We start from the raw sequence: 26,876 nt of genomic DNA on the forward strand, positions 1-26,876 counted from the left end.
CGTATATATTTTTCTTTTTGTACTGAAATAGGCCACTAAACACTTTAAACACATATAATTGCAGAAGTGAAATGCGTATATATTTTTCTTTTTGTACTGAAATACGCCAGTAAACGCTTTCACCGCATATAACTGCAGAAGTAAAATGCGTATATATTTTTCTTTTTCCACAGATATAAGCCACTAAAGGCTTTTCAACATAGCACTTGCACCCCAATAACAAGAACAAAATGCCTTCCCAGAGTTCCTTATCCCATGTCCTCACATGTGTAGCGGCCATTTAGGAAAAAATTGCGATTCGTTACCATGAAGCGCAAGAAAATTCGCATTCGTTGTGAATCAAATTTTTCCTGAAATTCGGATTGAATGCCACTTCGTCAGCTTCGATTCGCTCATCTCTACTGTAAATGTCTCTGGTAATCCTCGGATATGAAAGTTAGATCGTCTTGAACGATTTTCCAAATCTTCTATTTTGTGTTGTAATTCCTCTATTTTATCTTCTAGTGCCGATATCTGTTTTACAATTTGCGAAACTTTAATATTAGTATTATCCATATTCTGTTCAATAGCTTCTAATCTGCTTCCTATCCTTTGGAGATCTTGTTTTATCTCAGCTGTAATAACCACTGAGGTTTTCGCCAGTTCATTTTGTATAAAATAGTTGTCAGGTGCTCTATCACTCTAGACTCACTTTCAGCTGACAAGTTAAAACTATCAGGCAGGGGGTTAATTTGAGAAATCATATTATGTCTGTTTTCTGAACAGTTAGGTACATTATCTGGTGAAATCTCACTATTATCAGTGAAAGCTGGGCTTTGTGGTAAGGACTGGCACCACTATGCTGTGAGCTTGAAATATCAAAGCCTTCCAATATTGCCCCCGGGGAGGTTGAAGGGGAAATCCCCTTCCATTCCCCTGCTTCAATGCCTTCTCTCCTACCAAAAGCGCCTAACTGCTGACCCGCTGGAACTACTTGCGGTGGTCGTACTGCATGAGTCCCAGGAAGGCGTACAACCATCTTCCCCTGCTCTGGGTGGATCTGTGATCTAGAGAAACACTTTCCTATTTTTCCTGGCATTTCTTCCTACCATTATGCTGCTGTAATCTCGGTCTCTCACGGCATCTCACTCTATACGTTTCCCAGAAGCTGCTCAGCCTGGATACACAGCGGTGGGGGTAGAGCCTTCAGGGAGCCGGTTCGTCTAGCAGCTCACTGCCATAGAGCAGCTCACTGCAGGCGCATGCCCCTCAGAAATAATGGCTTTGAAATAACTGAGCTCAGCTATTTGAGGTCAGGTGTATGTAATCCATGAGGTCCTGGTGCTTTGTCAGCCTTAATTTTTCCCAGCTGTTTCTCAATCATATCAATTCCGCATAAAAAATCCACCCCAAGTCACACTCGGTATTACCACTAGGGGAGTTAATTGATAATTACATAACAAAGGAATTGCCCACACCAGCCCATGAAATAGCCTTTGAGTCAATAGTCTAATTACTTTTGATGCCCTGAAATGAAGTGATTGTGTAAAAAAAAGGCTTTAGTTCCTCACATTTTTATGCAATCATTTTGTTCAACTTCTATGCAATCATTTTGTTGAATTGAAGCTGAAAGTCTGCAGTTCAACTGCATCTGTGGTATATGTCAGAGGTATATTTGCATGTATGTATGTATATATTGCTCAGTGACAGTGTGCCTTTTGCTTATATTTGTACATACTGTTTTTGTACAAATTTCTGGCCTGTAATAATGCCTTCGAGAAATTGTAAGGCAATTGGTTGAAGTGCAATCAAAGGCAAAAAAATTAAACAACACAGTAGACAAGAAAACCACTATAGCTTTATTTAATTCCTTTTACTCTATGATACAGTATAAGATTGCAATAAATAGATACCCGGGCAACGTCGGGTTATCAGCTAGTCTATATGTAAAATCGGATGTATGTATGTGTGTGTGTGTGTGTGTGTGTGTGTATGTTCCACCATCACTCGAAAACACATGGAGACATTTCAACCAAACTTGCCATACATATGACTAAGACTCATGTTAGGGAATCAGTCATCTTTGTACAACGCTGTGCTATATGTCAGAGCTATATTTGGATGTGTGTATGTCATCACTCAGAAATGCATAGAGACATTTCAACCGAACTTGCTATGTTCCACCATCACTCGGAAACGCATAGAGACATTTAAACCAAACCTGCTAGACATATGACACCGCTGATCTTTGTACAGCGCCGTGGTATATGTCAAAGGTATATGAATGTATAATATTAGTGTGTAACTGTGGGGGGACATTAGAGAGTCAGCACCTCTGTACAGAGACTGATGGGTCTAGTGACAGTGTGCCTTTTTCTTATATTTTTACATACTTTTTTTGGACTCTTTTACAAATTTCTGGCCTGTAATAATGCCTTCAGGAAAACGTAAGGCAATTGGCCGAGTACAATCAAAGGCAAAAAAATGAAACAATACCGTAGACAAGAAAATCACTATAGCTTTAATTGATTCCTTTCCCTGTATATTATATGATTGCAATAAATAAATACCCGGGCAACGCTGGGTTATCAGCTAGTCTATATATAGAAAATTGGATGTATTTATGTATGTGTGTGTGTATGTTCCACCATCACTCGAAAACACATGGAGACATTTAAACCAAACTTGCCGTACATATGACTGAGACTCATGTGATTACACCAGTCATCTTTGGACAGCACTGTGTATATATCTCAGGGCTATATTTGGATGTGTGTATGTCATCACTAGGAAACGCATGGAGACGTTTCAACCAATCTTGCTATACATATGACCCAGACTCATGTGAGTGCCACGCTGATTTTTGTGCAGGGCTGTGCTATGTCTGAGCTATATTTGGTGTACACTAGAAATGCATGGAGACATTTCAACCAAACTTGCTATGTTCCACCATCACTTGGAAACGCATCAAGACATTTAACCCAAACTTGCTAGACATTTGACACCGCTGTTCTTTGTACAGCACTGTGGTATATGTCAGAGGTATATAAATGTATATTAATAGTATGAGAACTGTGGGGGCACATTAGAGAGTCAGCTCCTCTGTACAGAGACTGATGGGTCTAGCTCAGTGTTTCATTGTACAGCACTATAGTGTATGTCAGAGCTATATAAATCTATATATAATTGTATGTATATGTGTATGTATGTGTGTATGTGTGTATGTTCCACCATCACTGGAGAACGCATGGAGACATTTCAACCAAACTTGCTATACTATGATTGAGACTCATGTGAGTGCACCGCTGATCTTTGTACAGCGCTGTGGTATATGTCAGAGGTATATTTGTATGTATGTATGTATGTTTGTATGTATGTGGGTATGTATTGCTCAGTGACAGTGTGCCTTTTGCTTACATTTCTGGATTGTAATAATGCCTTTGAGAAAACGTAAGGCAATTGGCTGAGTGCAATCAAAGGCAAAAAAGCCTACTTTGTCTCAATTTATTATTTATTAGATAGCTGTTCACTGGTGTACAAATGTAAAGGATCATATCAATAAATGATTATGGAATGTCAAACTGGCAAAAAACAAACAGCCAAACTGCATAGACTGCGCATGTCCCAGTTACATGCTAATTCGTATCAGCTGTGCGCATAAAAATGAGCATATATAAGGGTGTTGTCTGACTTGCTTTTTCCTTTGATGTTTTTTTGGTTGGTTTTTGCGGGGGGGAATTGTTTGCTGTGTTCTACTGATCTATGTTGCTGCATTTGATACTTTGCTTACCATTTAGCACAATAGCTGCTTTTGTTTTTTAAACTTTGAATGTTTCAATGTGGGGGGATGGGAATAAGGTATGGATTTCCTTATTCTGTTTGATGTAGGGGGGGCTAGGAAGTAGGGGGTAGGGGGGCTTGGGGTAGGAGTTTGGAAGAGAGTAATTTAGGTGGGGAGTGCAGGACGTTTTGGCGGGGCTGCGTGAGGTTGTGCAAGCACTGAAACAGGGAGCGACAAGGGGGGTGGTGGGCGTGGCAAAGGGGGTCAGTTGTGATGGGGGCAAGATGGAGTTCAGCGGGGACAGGGAGTGTGGGGGTGGGTCTGTAGTTTTAGTTTAAAGGGAAGGGGAGACCAGTGGTGCGGTATCAAAAGGATAAGGGTAAGTGGATTCTCTTTTGCTGTTGGAGCGCGTAAACGTTGATAGGCCGGTGGGAGAGAGGCATAAGGATGACAGTGAGCAACGCAGATATCGCTTGATTCCTCGCACCTTTTTTAATTGGTTGCAGCTAGAAATGAGCGAATTGAAGCTGACGAAGTGGGATTCGACCTGAATTTCAGTAAAAATTGGATTTGCAACGAATGCGAATTTCCTCGCGCTTCGTGGTAACGAATCACAATTTTTCCTAAAATGGTGTCTAAAATGGTGGCTACACGTGTGAGGACATGGGGCAAAGAACTTTGGGAAGGCGGGATGACCCATAATGCCATGCATGCAGCCAATCAGCAGCCAGTCAGCCCTGTAATGTCACAGCCCTTTAAAAAGCCTCAGCCATCGTAGATTAAGACATTTTACAGCGTTCTGAGTGCAGGGAGAGACGTCTACAGGCGCTAGGGAGAGTGATTGCGAAAACCTCATTGTGAGAAAAAAACTGAAAAAACGATTTATAAGTGCAGGGAAAGGATTGGGAGGAATCATTTCACAGCATCGCAGTGCAGGGATAGACGTCAGAAGGCGCTAGGGACAGTGCTAGAAAAGCAATTTACAAGTGCAGGGAAAGATTATTTGGGGATCCAAATAGCCATTATACAGCTCTGTCATTCCAGCAATTTGATCTTGGTATTGGGGTGCAAGTGCTATGTTGAAAAGCCTTTAATGGCTTATATCTGTGGAAAAAGAAAAATATATACACATTTCTCTTCTGCAGTTATATGTGGTGAAAGCATTAAGTGGCCTATTTCAGTACAAAAAGAAAAATATATTCTGAGTTCACTTCTGCAGTTATTTGTCGTGAAAGCGTTTAGTGGCCTATTTCAGTACAAAAAGAAAAATATATACGCACTTCGCTGTTGCAGTTATTTGTGGTGAAAGCATTTAGTGACGTATTTGAATACAAAAATAAAAATTTATAGGCAGTTCACTGTTGCAGTTATTTGTGGGAAAAGCGTTTAGTGGCCTATCTCTGTACAAAAAGAAAAATATATTTGTCACTTTTAGGGGTGTTTTAATTTGCTTTTAATTAATTAGTTCAGCTAAAAATGTCAGACAGAGAAGTGCCAGGCCATGCACAGAGGAGTGGCAGAGGTCTAAATGTTTCTGGCGCAGGCAGAGGTCGCAGCAGAGTAAGGGGGCGTGTCAGCAGGAGTCGCAGCGAGAGTCCTGAGCTACCGGTGTCATCTAGCGGTCGTGTCTTGACCAGCAACCCAGCGGTTCTTGATTGGTTAACTCGGTCATCCAGTTTATCCCAAGTGACATCAGACACCCCTAGTCAACAGTCGGTGGGTTCGTCAGACACAACCCTTAGTTGGCATGGCCCGGCAGCAGGCCCTGTGCCCTCACCTATCCTCAACCTGCCTCTGTCCTTTGCTGTCCCCTCAGCCACAGAAGTATTGTATGCTGTGGGCTCAGCTCCACTATACAGCGAGGACGAGCTAGTAAAGGACAGTCAGCAGCTACTGGCCAGCCAAGATCTGCAGGAGACATCCGTCCCTTCCTCTGCTAGGCGGGCAAGTAGTAATGAGGGGAGTGGAGTGGGAGGTGGTGTTGCGAACAGTCAGGCTTCTGACCCAGAGACTGTTGAGGAGGACATCAGTGACGTGCAGACACTACTTGATGACGATGAAGCCAAACGCACTTGGGAGCCGGGTGAAAAAGGGGCTTCATCATCATCAGGGGAAGAGGGTGGCAGCTTGCCTGTGAGGCAGCGGCTGAGCCAGCAAGATGGTAGCATGGCTGGGAGTCAGCAGGGTGGCAGCAGTGGGAGGTCGGGAGCCAAACGCACCCGGGGTAGTGGTGCAGGGGTTCACGGAGGCAGCGGCAGTCAGTCAGTGCGGAGTGTTGGGGGGATAATCACCTACTCGGCGGTGTGGCAGTTGTTTGTTAAGCCGCCGGAGGAGGTTAACATGGCCTTATGTAGAATATGTGGGCAGAAGGTGAAGCATGGCCAGGGTGCCAATGTTGGCACCACGGCCCTGCGTCAACATATGCAGCGTCACCATAAAGTGGCCTGGGAGAACCGTGGCTCCGATGTGGTGGTCCAGCCTGTCGCAGCAACCGCTGCATCACCCAGTGGCACGCACCGGGTTTCAGGCAGTCAAGGCTCCACCACCTCAGCCAAAGGGAGCTGTATGTCATTTCCATCTTCTGCTGGTCCAGATGCTCCTGCTCTTCCTACTCCTCGTCAGTCATTCAGTCAGCAATTGATCAGTACAACAGTATACGTGCGCTCATCCAACGGCGCAGAAGCTGAATGTGCTCCTGTCCTGCAGTCCCTCCCTTTCCAAGTGGTGGACTCTGCACCTTTCAGAGAACTGATAGCTTGTGCCGAGCCGAGGTGGAGAGTCCCCATCCGTCATTTCTTTGCGAAAAAGGCAGTACCAGCCCTGCACAAATATGTAGAACAGAAGGTGGGCCAGTCCTTGAGCCTGTCCGTTTCTGCCAAAGGGCATGGCAGCGCTGAAGTGTGGAGCTGTAACTACGGTCAGGGACAATACATGTCCTTTATGGCCCACTGGGTGAATGTGGTTCCTGCACAGCCACACCAGTAACTTGGCCAGGTGACACCGCCTCCACTTTCTCACGCCGCTGGTCCTGCGACAATGTCCGCCTCAGCCTTCTCATCCTCCACCGTGTCCTCAGCCTCCACCGCAGGGACAATTCACAGTGCCCCTCCAGCATACCACATGTGCCGGGCACGGCGATGTCACGCTGTTCTGCACCTGGTTTGCCTGGGCGAACAGAGTCACACAGTGGAGGAACTGCTCCATGTGATTTATCAAGAAATCATATTCTGGCTTTCTCCGCGACAACTCAAAATTGGAACCATGGTGACCGACAACAGGAAGAACATGGAATCGGCGCTGCGTCAAGGAAGGCTGAGCCATGCGCCCTGAATGGCACATGTGTTCAATCTTTTTGTCAAGCGGTTCCTGAAGTCTTCCACCCATCTGCAAGACATCATAAAAATGGCCAGGAAACTTTGCATCCACTTCAGCCACTCGTACACCGCAAAGCACACCCTCCTTGAGCTGCAGCGGCAGAACAGCATCCCCCAACATAGGCTGATATGCAACGTTTCCACCCGTAGGAATTCCACCCTCCATATGTTGGACAGAGAACAGAGAAAGGCCATCAACAATTTCTTGATGATCCAAGCAGATAGGAGTACTCCCATGTGTGACTTCGATGTCAGCCAGTGGCAGCTCATGCGTGACACCTGTCGTTTGCTCAGGCCCATTGAGGAGGCCACGTTATTTGTCAGTCGCCAGGACAATGAGATGAACAACGTCATTCCACAGCTTCATATCCTGGAACAGATGCTGGTAAATCTGGCTGGTCAGGGGACTGGAGACGTGGCGCCTAGATCTCACGGCCATATGAGCCCTGTGGGGACTGAACTGGAGGAGGAGGAGGGCTTTGGAGCACAGGCAATGTATAGCGAAATGGGTGGTTTTTCTACTCAGGTGACAGGAGAGGAGGAGCAGGAGCAGCCAGAGGAGCAACAGGGAGATGGGGAAGACGAGGCAAAGGACCCAGACACACCGTGGCAGTATGCAGTGGAAATGAAGGCAGGGAGTCCCTCCGAGTCACTTGCACAAATGGCCCGCTTCATGCTCACTTGCTTCTGTAGTGACAGCCAAATTGTCACCATTCGGCAGAGGGATGACTTCTGGCTCTCCACTTTGTTGGACCTTCGCTACCGGTCCAAAATGGGAGCCTTTTTTACACCCACTGAGAGGAAGGACAAAATTGAATTACTACAGAGACATCCTATGTAGTCAGTTGGCTGCTGCCTATCTGCGCCATCGCCCATCCTCTCACAGGTCTGACCGGGGGGGCCCTCTCCTCTGATGCTGCTGCTGCCATCTCCACACTATGTCATTGTGCCACTCTGTGGTCTCCTCATGCTGCTGCCACCATCTCCACACTATGTCACCTTGCCACTCTGTGGGCTCCTCCTGATGTTGCTGCTGCCGTCACCCCCAGACTCTGTCATTGTGTCACTCTGTGGCCTCCTCCTGATGCTGCTGCTGCCGCCACCTCCACACTCTGTCATTGTGCCACTCTGTGGCCTCCTCCTGATGCTGCTGCTGCCGCCACCTCCACACTCTGTCATTGTGCCACTCTGTGGCCTCCTCCTGATGCTGCTGCTGCTGCCACCTCCGCATTCTGTCATTGTGTCACTCTGTAGCCTCCTGATGCTGTCGCCAACTCCACACTCTGTCATTGTGCCACTCTGTGGCCTCCTCCTGATGCTGCTGCTGCTGCCACCTCCACACTCTGTCATTGTGCCACTCTGTAGCCTCCTGATGCTGTCGCCAACTCCACACTCTGTCATTGTGCCACTCTGTGGCCTCCGCCTGATGCTGCTGCTGCCGCCACCTCCACACTCTGTCATTGTGCCACTCTGTGGCCTCCTCCTGATGCTGCTGCCACCTCCACACTATGTCATTGTGCCACTCTGTGGCCTCCTCCTGATGCTGCTGCCACCTCCACACTCTGTCATTGTCCCACTCTGTGGCCTCCTGATGCTGCCGCCACCTCCACACTATGTCATTGTGCCACTCTGTGGCCTCCTGATGCTGCCGCCACCTCCACACTATGTCATTGTGCCACTCTGTGGCCTCCTGGTGCTGCCGCCACCTCCACACTATGTCATTGTACCACTCTGTGGCCTCCTGATGCTGTCACCACCTCCACACCCTATCATTGTGCCACTCTGTGGCCTCCTGATGCGGTCGCCACCTTCACACTCTGTCATTGTGCTACTCTGTGGCCTCCTGATGCTGTCGCCAACTCCACACTCTGTCATTGTGCCACTCTGTTGGTTCCTCATGCTGCTGCCACCTCCACACTGTCATTGTGTCACTCTGTGGCCTCCGCCTGATGCTGCTGCTGCCGCCACCTCCACACTCTGTCATTGTGCCACTCTGTGGCCTCCTGATGCTGCCGCCATCTCCACACTCTGTCATTGTGCTACTCTGTGGCCTCCTGATGCTGCCGCCACCTCCAGACTCTTTCATTGGGCCACTCTGTGGTCTCCTCATACTGCTTCTACCTCTCCACTATGTCATTGTGCCACTCTGTGGACTTCTCAAGCTGTTCTCCCAACCTCCCCACTCCATGACTGGGCCACTATTTTGCCTTTTTGGCCTGGATAACATCACTATTTATTTGGATCTGTTTTTTGTGGGTTATTGTTCTGACAGATCAGAGGAAGGGCAAAATAATCAGTGACGTGAACACAAACTTACTGCCGACACCCTCTTCACTCTGTCGGGGGAGCTGTACTTGTATAAGTGGTTAATAGAACAGGTTCTGTTGACATCCATGTGGAATTAGCTGACGAGGGTGTAAAAGGAGTGCGCTTCTTCTTGACGCTAACATGGACCTGTAAGGCTGAGTTCATACTTGAGTTATTTGGTGAGTTTTGGCCCCTTGACTGTCCAAATAAGTGAAGTGTGCAGTGATTCTAATAGCGACGCCTGTCATCTGCATGTCATACTGACTCACAGTATTATTTCACTACCACAGCAGACTCCCTATGAATGTTTCTGCGAGGCACAGTGTTCTACACCACTATCAAGGTTCTCTGCAGGCTGAAAATAGACATTTTTTAAAGCGATTCTCCGCGAATAAATTTGGAATGAAGCAAATCTTTTTGAAAAATTTGGCGAACCGGCCAAATTGAATTTTTGAGATCTTCGCTCATCTCTTGTTACAGGCCTTCAGCATTCTTGCAAGTGTTCTTGGGGAACGCCTGCCAGGGCTGTGTGCGGGGCTCTTTTGGTACCTGGATACTATTAGGGAAGCGTACAGGCGAACATGGGGGCACAGCCTGGCTGTGGTATGATGAACAATTTTGTCAACGGATGAAAGTGCGGGTCCGTCATTGAGGTCGGACCACAAAGACATTGGACTTTGGATGCGGATTATTCCTTGTAGTTTGAGTGTGATTCCAAGGGAACCCAGAAATTTGAGATCGGCTTTGCAGTAAACGGTGGTGGTGACGGCTAAATTGGCATTAGAGGTTGGGCTGGGTAGGATGAGTGGGCCTTTTGCTGCTCCGCCCATGGAGGGCTTGGTGGTGTCGCCTTTGGGCTTGGTTCCAAAAAAGGAGCCAGGTAAGTTTAGGATGATCCATCATTTGTCATTCCCGCCGGGGGGTGCATTAAATGATGGCATTGATCCAGAACCCTGCTAGGTGGCAGACACATCGCTGGATGCCGCTACTAAATGGGTGAGACGCTATGGATGGGAGGCTTTGATGGCTAATGCAAACATTGAAGCCGCCTTTCGCTTGTTGCCGGTACACACGGATTGTTTACGTTTTTTGGGTTGTAGGTGGCAAGGGGAGTATTGTGGACAGGTGCCTGCACATGGGTTTCTCTATCTCTTGTGCTTTGTTTGAAAAGTTCAGTACCTTTTTAGTGTGGGTTGTTAGGACGGTGGTGGAGGTGGATTCGGTCATACATTATTTGAATGACTTCCTGTTAATTGGGCCGCCAGACAGTTTGGTTTGTAGGCTTTTGCTGGGGGCACTGCAGTATGTGGCTGATCGATGTGGGGTTCCGCTGGCAGCAAAAAAAATGAAGGGCTTACACAATTACATTTTTAGGCATTGAGTTGGACTCCGAGTCTATAGAGAGTAGGATGCCGCAGCACAAGCTGGTGGCATTGCGGGTGGAAGTGGTTAGTGCTTGTGACAGGATGAAAATGTGCTTGAAAAAATTTCAGTCTTCAGTCTTCAGCTGGAAAAATTGAACTTTGCATGTAAGGTGGTGCTCATGGGTAGGATTTTTTGTAGGAGACTGGCAGCTGCAATTGCCAGGGTGAAATCGCAGTTGCACTTTTTGCGCTTGGCACAGGACGTTAGAGTGGATTTGCAGGTGTGGAAAATGTTTCTGGAGTCATTAAATGGTAAGACTATGTGGTTGGAAGGGCCGGTTGCCGCCATAGATTTGGAGTTTTGGCTCTACAGGCTTTGGAGCATATTTCCAGGGTAAGTGGTGTGTTGGGGTGTGGCCGAAAGAGTGGGTGGAGGCTGGGTTAGTGAAGAACTTGGTGGTGGTAGAACTGTTCCCTATAGTGGTGGCAGTTGAATTGTTAGGGGAGGCCTTGGTGGACAAACAGGTGCTGTTTCATTGTGACAACCTAGGGGTAGTGCAGATTATTAATAATTTGTCAGTTGGCTGGTGGTGCGGCTGTTGAGGCATTTAGTCCTGAAATGTCTGCAATATAACATTTATCTGTTTGCGCACCATATATCTGGGGTGGGTAATGTTATAGCTGATGCATTATCTTGTTTCCAGTGGGACAGGTTTCGTTCTTTGACACCAGGAGTGGAGTGGCGCGGGCGGCCTTGTCCGGAGGCGTTGTGGAGGCTTGCACTGGACTAATTGGTAATATGATTTAACGGTCAGTGAATGAGAGGACGTGGGGGAATTATGCAGAGGTTTGGAGAGAGTCGGAGCAGTTATGCTCACAGTTAGAGAGTTGGAGGCCGGCGGTTCATCCTGTGCACTTGCTTGTGTAGAAGTGTGTCGGTTGCAGGGGGTTAATAGGAAATTGGACGGGCATGGCATTTTATTTTAAGTTAAGGGGAGGGAAGGATTTTACTAAAGATTTTTTGGTAAAACAGGCTGTTTAGGCTCATAGGAGGGATATATAGGAGAGAAAAAAGACCCCGGATACTAGAAGGCCGGTGTCTTTTACTTTGTTAGATAGTTTCGAGGCGGTGTGTGTGTGGAATTATGAGAAGTTGCTATTCAAAGTGGCGTTTGTTATGGCATTTCCTGGGGCTATGAGGATTGGGGAGTTGGTTAGTACTGCCTGGGACAGGGCCGGGGGGGTATTGTTTCAAGATGTTACTTGGACTTTGGAGGAGGTGAGTTTGGTGATTCGGAAATCCAAGACCAATCAGTTGGCAAAAGGTTTTTGTGTGCGGCTGTTCTGGATGGTGGGGTCCCGTCTGCCCGGTGACGGTGGTAGGGGATTTTCTCAGGGGTAGGCCTAGGGTAGGGGGGCCGGTGTTGGTGCATGAGAACGGGGCCTTTTTGTCTCGTTTTCAGTTTACGGAGGGTTTTAGGAAATGTTTGTGAGTATGGGAAAGGGTCCTGGTGGTTACTCGTCCCATTCCTTTCGGATTGGGGCAGCCACTGAGGCAGCTAGATGGCGTTTGGAGGAATGGGTGATTCGGCAGATTGGGCGGTAGGAATCTAGACGGTTCCAGTTGTATGTTTGTCCTCATCACCTCATCTGTTGTGATGGTGGGGTTTCTATCGTTACGTTATCACGGTGTCGGAGGGGGGGATTGATCTCGATTGGTTGTTGGTTATCTGTTTGTGTCGTTACAGGAGCGTGGCCTTGCTTGATTTGGATAGTGAGTCACTCTTATGTATGGTGGGGCGCCAGGAGATCAGAGGGCCGGCCTGAAGGCCGGCAGCTAGGCTTATCCAGAGAAGGGGTTATGGTTCGTTGGCTTGGAGTTTGGGATTTGTTATGGAGCAGGGTGGTGCCAGAAATCTGAAGATTTGCGAAGTTGGATCGTCAACCGGATGTGGTGGTAATCCATGCGGGAGGTAACGACTTGGGTTGTCGATCCATGCGTGAGCTGATTAGGTATGTCCAGATTGATATTTTCCAGGTTGCAGCTGCAGTTCCTGGGGTTGATCATTGTTTGGTCAAATATAGGGGCCATAACTAGTTGGAGGCAGGTACGCTCCGTGGAGAGTTTAAATAAGGTGAGGATCAAGGTTAACAAAGAGGTGGGCAGGTTTGAGGCCCGGAATGGGAGCTTGTTATTCGGCATAAGGAATTGGAGGAAAAAACGTGGAGGTTCTTTCATAGGGATGGTGTGCACCTCAATGCCATTGGCACAGACTTGTGGTTTCTGGGGTTGCAGGATGATGTGCGGCGAGCTTTTCGGGTGTAGAGGGGCGCTCAGGAGAGGCACTGTGGCGGTTGGCGTTTAGGAGGGTAAGAGTCCTATTGGTCAATTTTGGAAGGGCACCCCAGTGGTAGGGTGCCCATTTAATGGTGATATGGTGTGGCCCCTGAGGTGGTGCTGGGCGGCTAGGGGCCAGTGTGTTATAAAATAGTTATTTACATTCGGTGTAGCGGAAAGTTTTATATGTTAAAGTCATTTTGATATAATAATGGTATGTTAATGTCATGTTGATTTATATGTTGTATTATGTAATGTATGCTATTTAAATAATTATATATTTATTGGTTAATTATTGTGTTCATCAAAGAAATGTAATTATTGTTAAATAAAACGCTTGCTTGCTAGCCATTTTAAGTCCAAGCAGGTGTCGGAGTGTTTTTTCAGGGGGGAACAGCTGGTAAGTTAAGGGGGGGAGAGTTGGGGTGGTTTAGTGGGAAGTGTTTTAACTGGGAAATGTTTTAAGTGGAAAGTGTTTTAAGTTTAAGTGGGAAGTGTTTTAAGTGGGTAGTGATTTAAGGTGAAATGTTTTGTTTTAGGTGGAAAGTGTTTCTGTCAAGGAACTGGTTGTGAAAGAGGGCAAAGATCCAACCTACCCTAGTCAAGGGAGGCCCGCAGCAAGGGACTAAGCAGAGGGCCGGGATGATAGGGTGTGAGGGCACCCTCCAGCAGGTTTGGTAAGGGTTAAATGTAAGTGGAGGAGATAGGGGTGGGATTAGCTAGGGGCTGGGTCAGAAGTGCAGAGGGAGGAGAACAGTTGGGTTAAGTAGAGGCTCCGTCGGAAGAAAGGGACAGTTTTTTGCGGGAAGAAAATTTCTCACCCACTCTCCCCTTTTTATTTAGTTGTAGGCTGTGTGGCAGTTGAGGTTTAGGAGGGTGAGAGTCCTATTGGTCAATTTTGGAAAGGCAACCCAGTGGTAGGGTGCCCATATAATGGTGTTGTGGTGTGGCCTCTGAGGCGGTGCTGGGTGGCTAGGGGCCAGTGTGTTATAAAATGGTTAATTACATTCAGTGGAGCTGACTTTACCTTTCTTAGACCTGCAGCCTTGTGGTTAAAAGTGGAGATGGTTTTGAATAAAGTGCAATAGGGCACAGTTGTTTGAAAGGGGGTTTGGTTTATAGGTAGTTAAAGAAAGTTTTATATGTTCAAGTAATTTTGATTTTTTTAAAAGTATGTTAATGTCATGTTGATTTATATGTTGTATTATGTTATTTATTGATTATTTATTGTGTTCATTAAGAAATTTTATTATTGTTAAATAAAACAGCTGCTTGCCAGCAATTTTAAGTCCAAGCAGGTGTCGGAGTGTTTTTTGACGGGGGGATAGCTGGTACATTAAGGGGGGGTTGGGGTGGTTTAATGGTTTTAAATGGGAAATGTTTTAAGTGGAAAGTGTTTTAAGGGGAAATGTTTTGTTTTAGGTGGAAAGTGTTTCTGTCAAGGAACTGGTTGTGAAAGAGAGCAAAGATCCGAACTACCCTAGTCATGTCCTAATTACCACCTTTAAATGCTTTGTAGAGCCAATCTGAGTATTATTTTTTGGTTGCCAAAACAACATAGGGAATAAGGTCGAGATATTTCTCTATATCTCATATTTTAGTATGGCTACATTACAATGCTGGGATACCTTATATAGACAACAGGGATGGAAGTATATTCCACCCTTGCTTTCCCTTACTGGCCGCTTCTATTTTGATTTGGGGCTTCAACCTAACGGCTTTCTGGGTCAACAGCCCGGTTCTGTATTGTTGCTTTATCAGGTATTATTAGGAGATTCTGTACATCCTTTGGAGCAACTTGTACCTGCAGAAACACGCAGACCGATACACATTTGGCAGTGTTTGCAACTGTGTCATTTTGTGCATTCTCTGCCCCACCCTATACGTGCAAGGACAAATCTCACACCGACTCATGGTAGGCTAACTCATGGTAGGCTGACTCATGCTGTTTCATTATTTTAACAGTTTTTGATTGCCCTAAATCGTCCAAGTTTCTTTCTAGATGGTATTATGCATCTACACATTTACACCGCATGTCCAATCAAGAATCTAATTTGTGTTGGAGAGGATGTAGTAGGTCTGGTACGTTATGCCAAGTTTGGTGGCAGTGTCCAATAATTGTAAGTTACTGGACACAAGTTTTACAAATGATTGAGATTATTGAGGGAATTTCTATAGAATTTTCCCCTTGGTGAGTGCTTTTTCATTGCACAGACCTTCCCTTGGGTAGATAAAAATGTTTTCTGGTTCCCGTCCTACTTAACGCAGCTAAAGCACAGATACTACGTTTTTGGATCCCAGGGAACCCTCATTGAAGGGTAGGTTTCAATTAGTTGTGGAAATCTGTAAATTGAAAGAAGGGTTACTATGATTTCCGGGACATCGTATCTGCTTTTTCGGTTTACTGCTACATGGGCTCCTTGGATTTCGTTTAAAGAAGGGGCCCACTATCTGGAAATAGTTTTTCAAGATTAGAAGGGGTGGATGCCTGGGCTATTTTGGAGTATGCTCAGAGGGAAGCCATGTTTTTCAAATTCTTTTATACTGGTAGAAAACAATTATGGGTGTGGGCTTCCTGGATACTGACTATTTATTATAGATAATGATTGATAATTTGTGACTTCTTTAAGTCCCTTTACTCTATTTTACTTTATATTATATCATATTGTTTTAGATTAAGTGAAATTATAATATAGGGAGGCTGATTCATCAAGCAAAATCGGAAGCTCGCTCGCGCATTCGTGATCCGAAATCGTACCCCGTCGCGCAATTCAGCAACTGAAAGAGCTCGCGGCCGGAGCCGCGCATCTCTGGCAGCTTTACACTGGCGAGCTTGCATTAAAAGTCACTGTTCCCCTAAAAAATCCTTCTTTCTAATGGCACACATATTATACATATTACCCTTAGCCCTAAAAAAAAAATGTTTGCGCTGTTGAAATGTTTAAAACATTTATGTGCGCCAAGAAAAAAGCATATTTTATAATCACTTATTTCTTTTCTGTTAGGCAAGAGTTAACCGAGTTCAACTCCTCTCCATAGATCCTCTTTTTTTTCACTTTACAGTTTATTTTTACACTATTTTTTGTAAGCATGATTGCTGATACTGATGTATACCAATCTGCCTTAAACACTGATATAATATGTTTGTTTCCCCAAATTTGGAGGATTTTATCATATATTTCTACAATAAGATATGGAAGATTTATTGTTTATCTCCTAATTATCACATTTTTATTATTTGGACACTGTTTTGATTAAATAAAATATTGTATACTAATTTTCACTATATATATACACGGGAGGGGGTAGGGAGGGGAGAGAGAGGAGGGTACTTGCCACCCCTGGATGTTGCGATAACTAGCAGAAAAATTCAACCTAGGCAGGCTCAGGTAGCAACTTTAACTGCACAATCTGTATATTTCAAGATATACAGAAGGCTCCTAACCTGCCCTGTCACAATGCACTATGGCTTTTGTATTGATATGTGATAGATTGCAAGAGGTATCAGACTGAAATATCTCTTTTTGTGGAATGGCACAGAAATGCTTTTGCTTTTTTTGAAAAATAGCAAGAGGAAGCAACTTTAACTGCACAATCTGTATATTTCAAGATATACAGAAGGCTCCTAACCAGCCCTGTCACAATGCACAATGGCTTTTGTGATGGATTACAAGAGGTATCAGACTGAAATATCTCTTTTTGTAGAGTAGCACAGAAATGTTTTTGCCTTTTTGGATAAATAGCAGGAGGTAGCAAGAAAAACTGCACAATCTGTATATTTCTAGACATACAGTAGGCTTATAATCTGTCCCTGTCACTATTCACCTCTCTCCCTGCTTCTCTCCCTCACACAGAACACAAGATGGAGTGACTAACCCCTCCCTCCTTCCCTGTGTATTTACCTATTCTGAGATTTCTGCTGATTGGTGCTGCTGGCCCTTGCTGTGCATCCTGGGAGCAAATTATTTGCTCCAAGCAGCGCAATTCTCGCCGGTAATAGTGGGCGTTCCCGTCCCCTGCATTTCCCCTCGTTCGTTCAGCGAGAACACGACCTCATGGTGAATCACAAAGTCGTTCTCGCTTAAATGTTCGGTAAGCAAGAATGGCCTGATTCGCCGCGAGATCGAACTTAATAATCTCGCTCACTCATCCATAATCATTACTTCCGCTGCCAGATCAACCACCAAAATATCTACAACTATATTTTATTGAAAACAAACTAATAGAAACTGACCAGAGGTGCACCTACATCTCAGGAAAAAAATTTCAGTGTTTTTGTGTTAAAGTTACAAAGGATGTTTTATGAGCACAATGTCCTTATTAAAACATTTAAAACAGCTTTGAAAAATATGCTATTAATTTAGGCTAATTTAATTTAATTGTATTTTAATTTAATTGTATATTGTACTTTTAAAATCTGTAAAAAAAACATTTGTTTGATTTAACACTATATAATATAGGATTGCAATAAATAAATACCCGGGCAACACCTGGTAATCAGTTAGTGTATATATATATATATATATATATATATATATATATATATATGTTTAAAATATTACAAATACATGTAAAGATATCTATGATAAATAAATACATATTAAAATTGTCTAAAAATGAAAAGATATACCGTATTTTTCGCCATATAAGACGCTCCGGAATATAAGACGCACCCAATTTTAAAGGAGGAAAATCTAGAAAAAAAAGATTCTGAAAGATTATTCCCCTTCTAATCACTCACGTGCCATTCATACCGTATTCCCCTTCTGATCACTCATGTGCCATTCATACCGTATTCCCCTTCTGATCACCCTGTGCCAATTTAAATTCCCCTTCTGATCACTCTGTGCCAATTTAAATTCCCCTTCTGATCACCCTGTGCCAATTTAAATTCCCCTTCTGATCACTCTGTGCCAATTTAAATTCCCCTTCTGATCACTCTGTGCCAATTTAAATTCCCCTTCTGATCACTCTGTGCCAATTTAAATTCCCCTTCTGATCTCTTACTGGTACGGTACCTTTTTCTCCGCCGGGGAACACCGTTAGGGCAGGGATCAGCTTGCTTCCAGCGTGCTTCCGGGTTCAGAATCGCGGGGGCGCGTGTGCTGGCTTCTTCTCGCTCTGCTCTGCAGGAAGGAGGAGACACGCGCTGCAGCCAGCATCGAGGAGAGAAGAGGAGATGCACGGAGGATCGGGGTATCGGGTGAGTACAGGTATGTTATTTTAACTATTTTTTAAAACGGTTTGCCGTATAAGACGCCCCAACTTTTTCCCCCCAGTTTTGGGGAAGAAAAAGTCCGTCTTATACGGCGAAAAATACGGTAAATATTTATAAATATATATGTATTTTCATATTTTTATTCTATATTTATATGTTTTTATATATAATTATATATATACATATATATATCTATATATATATATATATATATATAAAAATGTTTTAAAAATGCATGTAAACGTTTCTGCCACGTTTATATGCGTTTTTATACACTTTTACAATCCATTGTAAGCAAGCTTCTATTGAAAACAATGGGTGCTTTTTTAAGTGTTTTTAGCTGGACTTCGGAATCTGAAACAAGGAGATCTTTAACAAAGAGACTCCCAGATTTCCACCACCCCACTCTGGGGAATGAGTACATGGGTACATTAAACCCCTTACTCATTTCCTGAAAGGGTTTAAATACGTGTAAAAAATAAGACTCGGCTTTAATGTTTAAGTATTTTTTTTTTAATATGTGTGTGTGTTAGTATAATTTTTAATCTTTTTTTTTTTTTTTTTTTTTACAGGTTATCCCACAATGATAGGATGATTCCAACAGCTGCATTTGTGACATGAGCACAGCTGTGGGACTACTGTCAGTCTGGGATCTCCAGGATCTGGAGGTTAAATGAGGACAAGTTACCATATAGTTCCTAGTGTAGAAAAGATTATACACAGTTATTTGTTAAAAGAAGGTAGAGTTTTTTTTATTTTTATTGATATCGCTATTCACAAGTATGTTGAAACTTACATTGGTTATCCAGGGTTATTGTTTGATGTGGTGGTAATTGGAAATCACTTTACCCGTGCCTAAAGTCTGAACACAGAGAAAAGATCTATCAATATATACATATATGTGTATGTATGTATATGAAAAAAGTGTAACATAGGAAAGCATGGTGTGAGTAGGCATCCAAAATAAGGGCCACAATATTTCTACAGGTATTTATATAAGCATAAGTGGAAGTCTATCAACATCTATGTACATATAAAGGAGGAGAGAGTATCATAAAAGATTAGTATATATTATAGATAGATGTCCACCTTGTGGATCTCATCACTTACTTTAATGGTTTGTGTGTGGTGGTGAGTAGGTCAATATATAGTTGGCCAAGGTCTAAAATACCATTCAAACCTGCATAAACACCCTGAAAGCCTGGAAAAGCAGGAACATATGCTTGACACAAAGTGGATTTGTTCCTGGAAGATTTAGATACTAGTACTATTTGTTTCACGTAAACACCTAAATAATAATTATTATTATTATTATTATTAATAAACAGGATTTATATAGCGCCAACATATTACGCAACGCTGTACAATAAATAGGGATTGCAAATGACAGACTAAAGCTGCGTACACACGTGCAATTTTTGTCGTTGGAAAGGATCTTTCATGATCCTTTCCAACGACAAGGGACTGCACGATGCATGAACGGTGCTGTACATACAGCACCGTTCTTGCTCTATGGTGAGGGGAGGGGAGAGCGACGTAGCGGCACCCTGCTGCGCGCTCTCCCCCTTCCCTTTCATTAGGACCCATTGTCGTCCATCGTCCATGGATCCGGCAGGACGGTCGTTTGGACGATGGACGACACCGACTGTACACACGGCAGATTTTCGCCCGATATTTGACCAATGCCGATTATCGGGCGATAAAAATCTGACGTGTGTACGCAGCTTAATACAGACAGTGATACAGGAGGAGAGGACCCTGCCCCGAAGAGCTTACAATCTAGTAGGTGGGAGAATTTCACACACAATAGGATGGGGGATATGTAGTGGTGGGATGTAGTGGTGGTTTCAATTGACAGAAGAAGACGGGTAGGAAAGTTTGAAAAAATGGGTTTTGTGCGCTCTTTTAAATGAGCAGAAAGTCGGAGCAAGCCGAATAGGACGAGGAAGACCATTCCAGAGAGTTGGAGCAGCTCTAGAGAAGTCTTGTAACCGTGCGTGTGAGGAGGTTATGAGTGAGGAAGTCATTAGTATGTCATTGGAGGAGCGGAGAGAGCGGCAGGGGAAGTATTTTTTAACCATGTCAGAAATGTAAGTGGGAAATAATGCATACAATCCAGTATTTAATGAGCAAAATTAAGTGGAGCAACAACAGAATATCTGTTTATTCTAAGCGTGCTTGACCCTGCTTATACGCTTGGCAATCAATGTGGTTTCATGTTGTGCTTGGCAACCTGGACTTCCTTCCATTACCATCAGGTGTGTTAGAATAAGTATGCAACTCAGCTGAACAACTAATTGACAGCAAGTGGAAGTGTGTTTGTATGCAACAGAGCTAAGATCAGGCAGCACAGCACAGGGAGAACAAACCTATAACACTTCTATACAAATGAACAGAGGAGTTTTGTGGCAGCAAATCAACATGAGTGCAAATGTCAGAGTAAAAAAAATTAAAACAAAAAAACCAAAAAAAAAAAAAACATGACAATTTATTCATAAAAGAAATATGTACATAATACATTCAAATACCAATATGTGACAATGTGACTTAGAGAATGGGACAAAGGCAAACAGGGTGGCCAAGTAGCAGTTTGGAGTGGAAACCATGCAGACATTTGTACTGAATATTTGTGGAAACAAATTACAAAACATTGCTGAAGAGTTGCTAAACATCAGAAACTGTCATTACAAACCAGCCACAAAAACATTGCAACAAAAGATGACACTGACAATAATGAGGATTACAAAGTCACATCAATGCATACCACCCAAGCAAACTTACTTGAATAATCCCCCAGTCAATAACCAGTCCAGGTAAAATAGTAATAATGAAAATGCATATGCATTTAAATGTGTTTTGACATACACACACAAGTGAAATAACTAAATGTTTCTTGATACATGTATTAAAACATCTTTGGCAAAAATCCTTTTTTCAAATATTTGATTTCTATCAAGCCAAACTACAATGAAATTTAAATCAGATCACAAATGCTTGGTGCCTTTTTTTTTACAGTCATACTATTATGTGATGACATATTATGAAGTGCTTACTAGGATATATACAGCTTGATCTAAATTAGTTTGCAGTGTTGCAAAGCAAACCAAAAAGTATCAAAACAGTGCAACAAATGTAACAATAAATTAATCAATTTTGTGAATGAGTATACTGTAACATAAAAATGTAGCACCTTCCCAAAAGAAGATGAAGAAATAAAGATTCAATTTGACCTGTAATGGACTGTAGATGCACACAGAACAGGGAACAGGCGTGCGCTAATTAATTACTATGACCTCACCATTGACAGAGCTTACCAGATCCTCCTGAATCGCGCAGCTGCAAACTAATCACCTTAATTGGTGGATTCTCGACCCCTATTGCTCATTTATCAAAGCAGGAATTCAGCTGGCAAGTGAAGGCAAGTGTTCTAGCACTCGGCCCTGGCTCCGTCTCCGGCTTGCGGAAATACACCTCGTATATCTGCGCGTAAATATGCGCATCGAGTTTCCGCATACTCACTTGTTAAATCAGGCCCTGTGCCTGAACAGTGTTCTATCAGTTGAAAAACAGACTTTTGCAGAGAAGGATTCTCATTAAGGTAAGTTTTTTCTTTTTAGGTGTATTTTGTCTGTTTGCCTTCATGTGCACTCATGTATGTACATACATGCATATGTGTATGTATGCATTTATATGTGCATACATTTAAAAGAGAAATTATAGGAAGAGATAGGCAAACCAACATAAGTAGAATAAATCCTTTTGGCAGTTGAAGCAAAATAAGCTCAGTTATTGGTGTCAGTGAAACTAAACAAGTGCCATGTTGGTTATCTGTGGGCATAACATAAACCCTATATCATTGATGTCAGTTATTGGTGTTTTGCGATCTGCATTGCTAGTCAGAATATTGCTTTGACTAAGATCATGCCAGTGTAATTGCAGTGCCAAGTCCAAAGTCCCTGACACTTGGAAAAAATAAAGGTTAGCCTGTGAAGTTTGTAGAAGACCTGGAAATCTCAAGTGACTTCCAGGGGATTTGATAGGTATGATCACTGTTTACTGCACATTACACTGCACTATCACCTGTATAGCCCCCTCATTATTTTGTACACCCTCCCATCATAATTCGCCACTTTAACATACCCCTATTTTCAGCCTCCACATTATAGGCATATTGAGCTACCCACACTGCACCTCTTTTTCTATAGCCCCCACTTTTCAGTGAAAACTGCATTTCCAGAGATAAAGATAGCTGGCATTACAATCAAATCGTTGACCAATAAGGGAGTTAGAGGATGTCAACAATCTTAACTTTTCCACTACAAGTTTAGATATAAATAATATGTATAGTTATATGTCAGGGCAAAATTAAAAACCCTTACAGTACATGTTTATTTACCCATGTTTTAGACCTTAACAGAAAACATCTGCCAGAAACACATTCAGCTCCTAATTTCTGTTGTCTGACAACAGTCAAGTTTCCTTGTGTCCTGCACATTTTCAGCACTGCCCAGTTGAGTTTTTAAAACTACTAAATCCCTCTAATTCACTTCATTTTCACAACATGAGGACTAATTGTTCTCTAGTCCTGGATGGCAGCTAGAAGCCGTTCTAATACCTCTCTTTTTGACAAGAAGTGTGCACAGGACCTGGGACTGCTCTAATTGTCAGATGTTCAACAGGTATTTTTTTAATAGATTAAGAAAAACACTTTTAATTCTGTATTTAAGATACTAAAAGTGAGCCAAGAGGGGAAGTTCTTTGTTAGGGTTTACATTTACTTTAGGTACTTTAAGTACTGTTCACCCTGTACGAAACAAAAGTAAAGGCACAAAATAAAATTTCAGTTTATACTTGCACGGCTGTTAATGCATATGTTGTATGAAGTAATTTTACAGAAAAAAGGGGACAGTAGTAAAGCTTAGTGCCAGATTTCTAACTTGAGCAGAATCCAGTGTACTATTTTTTTTTTCTAAGTAACGAAACAGAGATCTGAGGCTACATAATACTTGTATGGGCCTAATCCAAATAAAACTGCAAAAGCCATCAGATATTCTTTCTTCACTACTTGACATTTGTCTTACCTTTCCACTAGCTTTTCTGCCTGGCAATTTAGGGATTCAGCTGTTAAAAATAATTTTGCATGGTTAAGTGATCTGGAAAATGTGTTAGGGAAAGAATTTGATGTTGGTGAATTAGTCACAAATGTTTCGTAACTATTTTCCATTTTCAGTAAGCACGCAGGTTAAGTTTCACTCTGAGTTAGCTTTTTGGCTGTAGAAGCAAAATGTTTTCGAGCTACATATTTTAATTAATAAATAAACCAGCTAAAATTTGTAGGAGAAGCTCTATAATTTTTAGTTATTTCCAGGTTATTGAAATTGCACCATCTAGTGTCAGTTTGTTAAGGACAAGTCTGTAATTTATGAAAAACTGTGTAATTTTGTTTAAAGCACAATGATAAAAACTAATAATGATAATTTTAATTATTTGCAACAGATGATTGCCTCACTTTATTATTTAGTGTTGCTCAACTATGTCTCCTGAGCATGTCTTGATGTCCATGGGCCTGATTCATCAAGCAAAATCAGAAATTTGCTTGCGCGCGCGTATTGGTGATCCGGACCCCTCAAACCTATTTATCAACCAATTTTCAGCCGTCGAGAATACGCTGGCCTATTCTCCCAGGATTTATCAACTTAAATGATCATACACTTGGAGGCGCGTATCTCCGGAGGTTTGACACTAGCGAGATTGCATTAAAAGTCAATCCTTCACTAAAAAAACATTTTTTCAAATGGCACACATCTTTCACTTAGCTTAAATAAACATGTGTAATGTTTCCAAAATGTTTAAAACATATATTAACTAAGAAATAAGCATTTGCCTGACCTGAGGATCCACCTGGTGTTAAATCCCTGCGATAAATACTTGCGTAAATATATATATAAAAAATATAATAATATAATTAAAAAAAACAATAAAAAAGTTTAAAAGTTACACTCAACACACACATTTATAAAATTACTTTAACATTAATGCCTCCTCCTCTACTTTGTTTTAATTTATTTTTTATTAGATAGCTGTTCACTGGTGTACAAATGTAAAGGATATCAATAAATGATTATAGAATGTCAAACTGTAAAAAAACAAACAGCCAAATTTCATGGACTGTGCATATTACAAATTTCATGGACTGTGCCCAATTACAGGCGAATTTGTAGAAGCTGTGTGCAAAAAATTAGTGTAGCAATGTAGTAATTTCACTCCCTGTTTATGCATTATTGTATTCTATGATAATTACTGCAGTGTGTTTTGCCATGTTCCAAAATGTCTGCTGTGCCCTCTGCACTTTGGGGATGAGGTCATCAGTATTGACCTAGCCTGGGGCAGGGATTCTTGGGTTAAGCCCTTGAGAAGGACATGGAGAGTCTGGAGAGTGAGAGACTCAGATTCTGTTGCATGCGCAGAGAAAGTATAACTTCTGACTGTAAGGTATGGTACAATCCTCTCACTGAGACATACTGAAAGGACTTTAACATGTTTGCACTGCTGCCGTTTGAAGATTGCAAAGTTTGATGTTACACTGGATTTCATATTTTTACCATTCAATACAGAGACTCTTTCTGCTAATACAGTGTGGATTATTGTCTATGAGTATAATATTCCCAAATGGGACATCATTTGTTACTCACAAGACCCAATTGAGTGGAGGCACTGCGCTTATGAGAGATTTCATCCTGTTTCCACAGATAAAGTAAAGGCTCTGCTCCTGTTCTTCCACATAGGTTTTGCAATTAAGAAGTCAATGTTATTGCTATGTTGTTGTGTTTGTGGCCATGTTGGTTTATTGCAATATTATATCTTTATTACCACCTTTAAATATTTGTTCTGTATCAATATTTGCTAATCCAGTTTTCCACTCTTGATAGGTTTTAATTGCATATTGGTTTGGTAAGTATTTTTTGAATGCAACTTTTCTTGGGCCATTTTTGAACTATTTTGGCTTTATAGTGCGTTTACATGTGTTTGTTGGGTTGTTTTTTCCTTTGTCATGTAAATTTAGTGTTGTCTGTGTGGTCTATAAAATTTAATGTGACCTTTTCGAAAATGTGTTTATTTTGAATAACATTGTTTGAAAAATGTTGTAGTTATATGTAATTTTTTGTTTTGTTTTTATGTGAACTCCTTTACAATCTCCCAGGATCTTTTAACCTTGGGTGATCCAACAGACCTACAATTTATTAAGTCAATTTTATTTAAAGCTGCGTACACACTTCCAAATATTATCGTTGGTAAACGAACGATCCTGCACGATATCTGCGAACGATCGTATAGCACCGATCCTGTACATACATATAATGACACGATCGTTCAAAGATATTGTACACACGATAGATGCGATCGTTTGAACGATACAGGAAGTGACGTGCACCACAGGAAGTAAATACTGTGTACGAACGTTCGGATCAAACGAATGACATTCACCACACTGTTCCTTTCTCCCTATGTGCAATATGGCCTTCAAAGTGTTCTCAAGGAAGAAGAAAGCAGCTCTTGCTTTGATATGTCTGCTTGAAGAGGAGGACGTTGAGAAGAAGCGGCGAATGTGGTGTAAGGATTGGTTGTTGGACCGAGACAACATTTCACATGAGAATCTGCTACGGGAACTGCGCCACTCATTCCCAGATGACTACAAGAATTATCTTCGTATGTCAGATGTCTGTTTCCAGCAATTACTTTCTGCAGTTAGACCTTTTCTGCAGAAACAAGATACCTTCATGAGGAAGTCCATTACACCTGAGCAGAGTCAGGTGTAAGCAGAAAAAATGTATAATTTTCTCAATATGAAAAATACATTATTTTTAGATATAGTTCAAATATGTTTTTGATTTTATTTTTATGCAGAGTTGATTCTGGTTTCCCCTGCAGAGGAGGTAGTGGAATCTGTGGTGGAAATTGAGCCAGGTATGTACCAAAATTTTAGAGAGGTAGGTTGCATATAATTGTGTGTGATTTAACTTTTTATTTTTGTTTGCTCTTAAAGTATCAGAGGGAGAACGAGAAGGTCCAGAGCCAGGCACGTCAGGGCAGATGGCAAGAAGTGTTGGTAAGCATTCATATATTGTTTATGCAAAAATGTCTCAAATCCATGTGTCGGCTTCACAATATATGTGTACTTAATATTCTTCCCTTTATTTCTACACAGATGTTGTTTCCCAAAAAAAGGAAATCATGGACAAACTGGAGGCAATGGACCAGAAATGGAAGGAAGTGGCAAAGACAGTGGGTGAGGCGAGAAGAGACCTCTGTATGCACTTAAAAAAATTATAAAAAAAAACATTTTAGGACATTTTATATATTATTATTTTTATATTTTTTTAGGAAAAATATTTATTACAAAACAATTTGTGTGTGTGTCACTTATTTAAACTTGACTGGCAGGTAAGTTTTAAATTTGAACTAAACAGGATGAAGTACTGCGCTGGAACAGGTTGAAGAACTCCGCTGGAACAAA

Source organism: Pyxicephalus adspersus, chromosome 2 (genome assembly GCF_032062135.1).
Source record: "Pyxicephalus adspersus chromosome 2, UCB_Pads_2.0, whole genome shotgun sequence".
Lineage (NCBI taxonomy): Eukaryota > Metazoa > Chordata > Amphibia > Anura > Pyxicephalidae > Pyxicephalus > Pyxicephalus adspersus.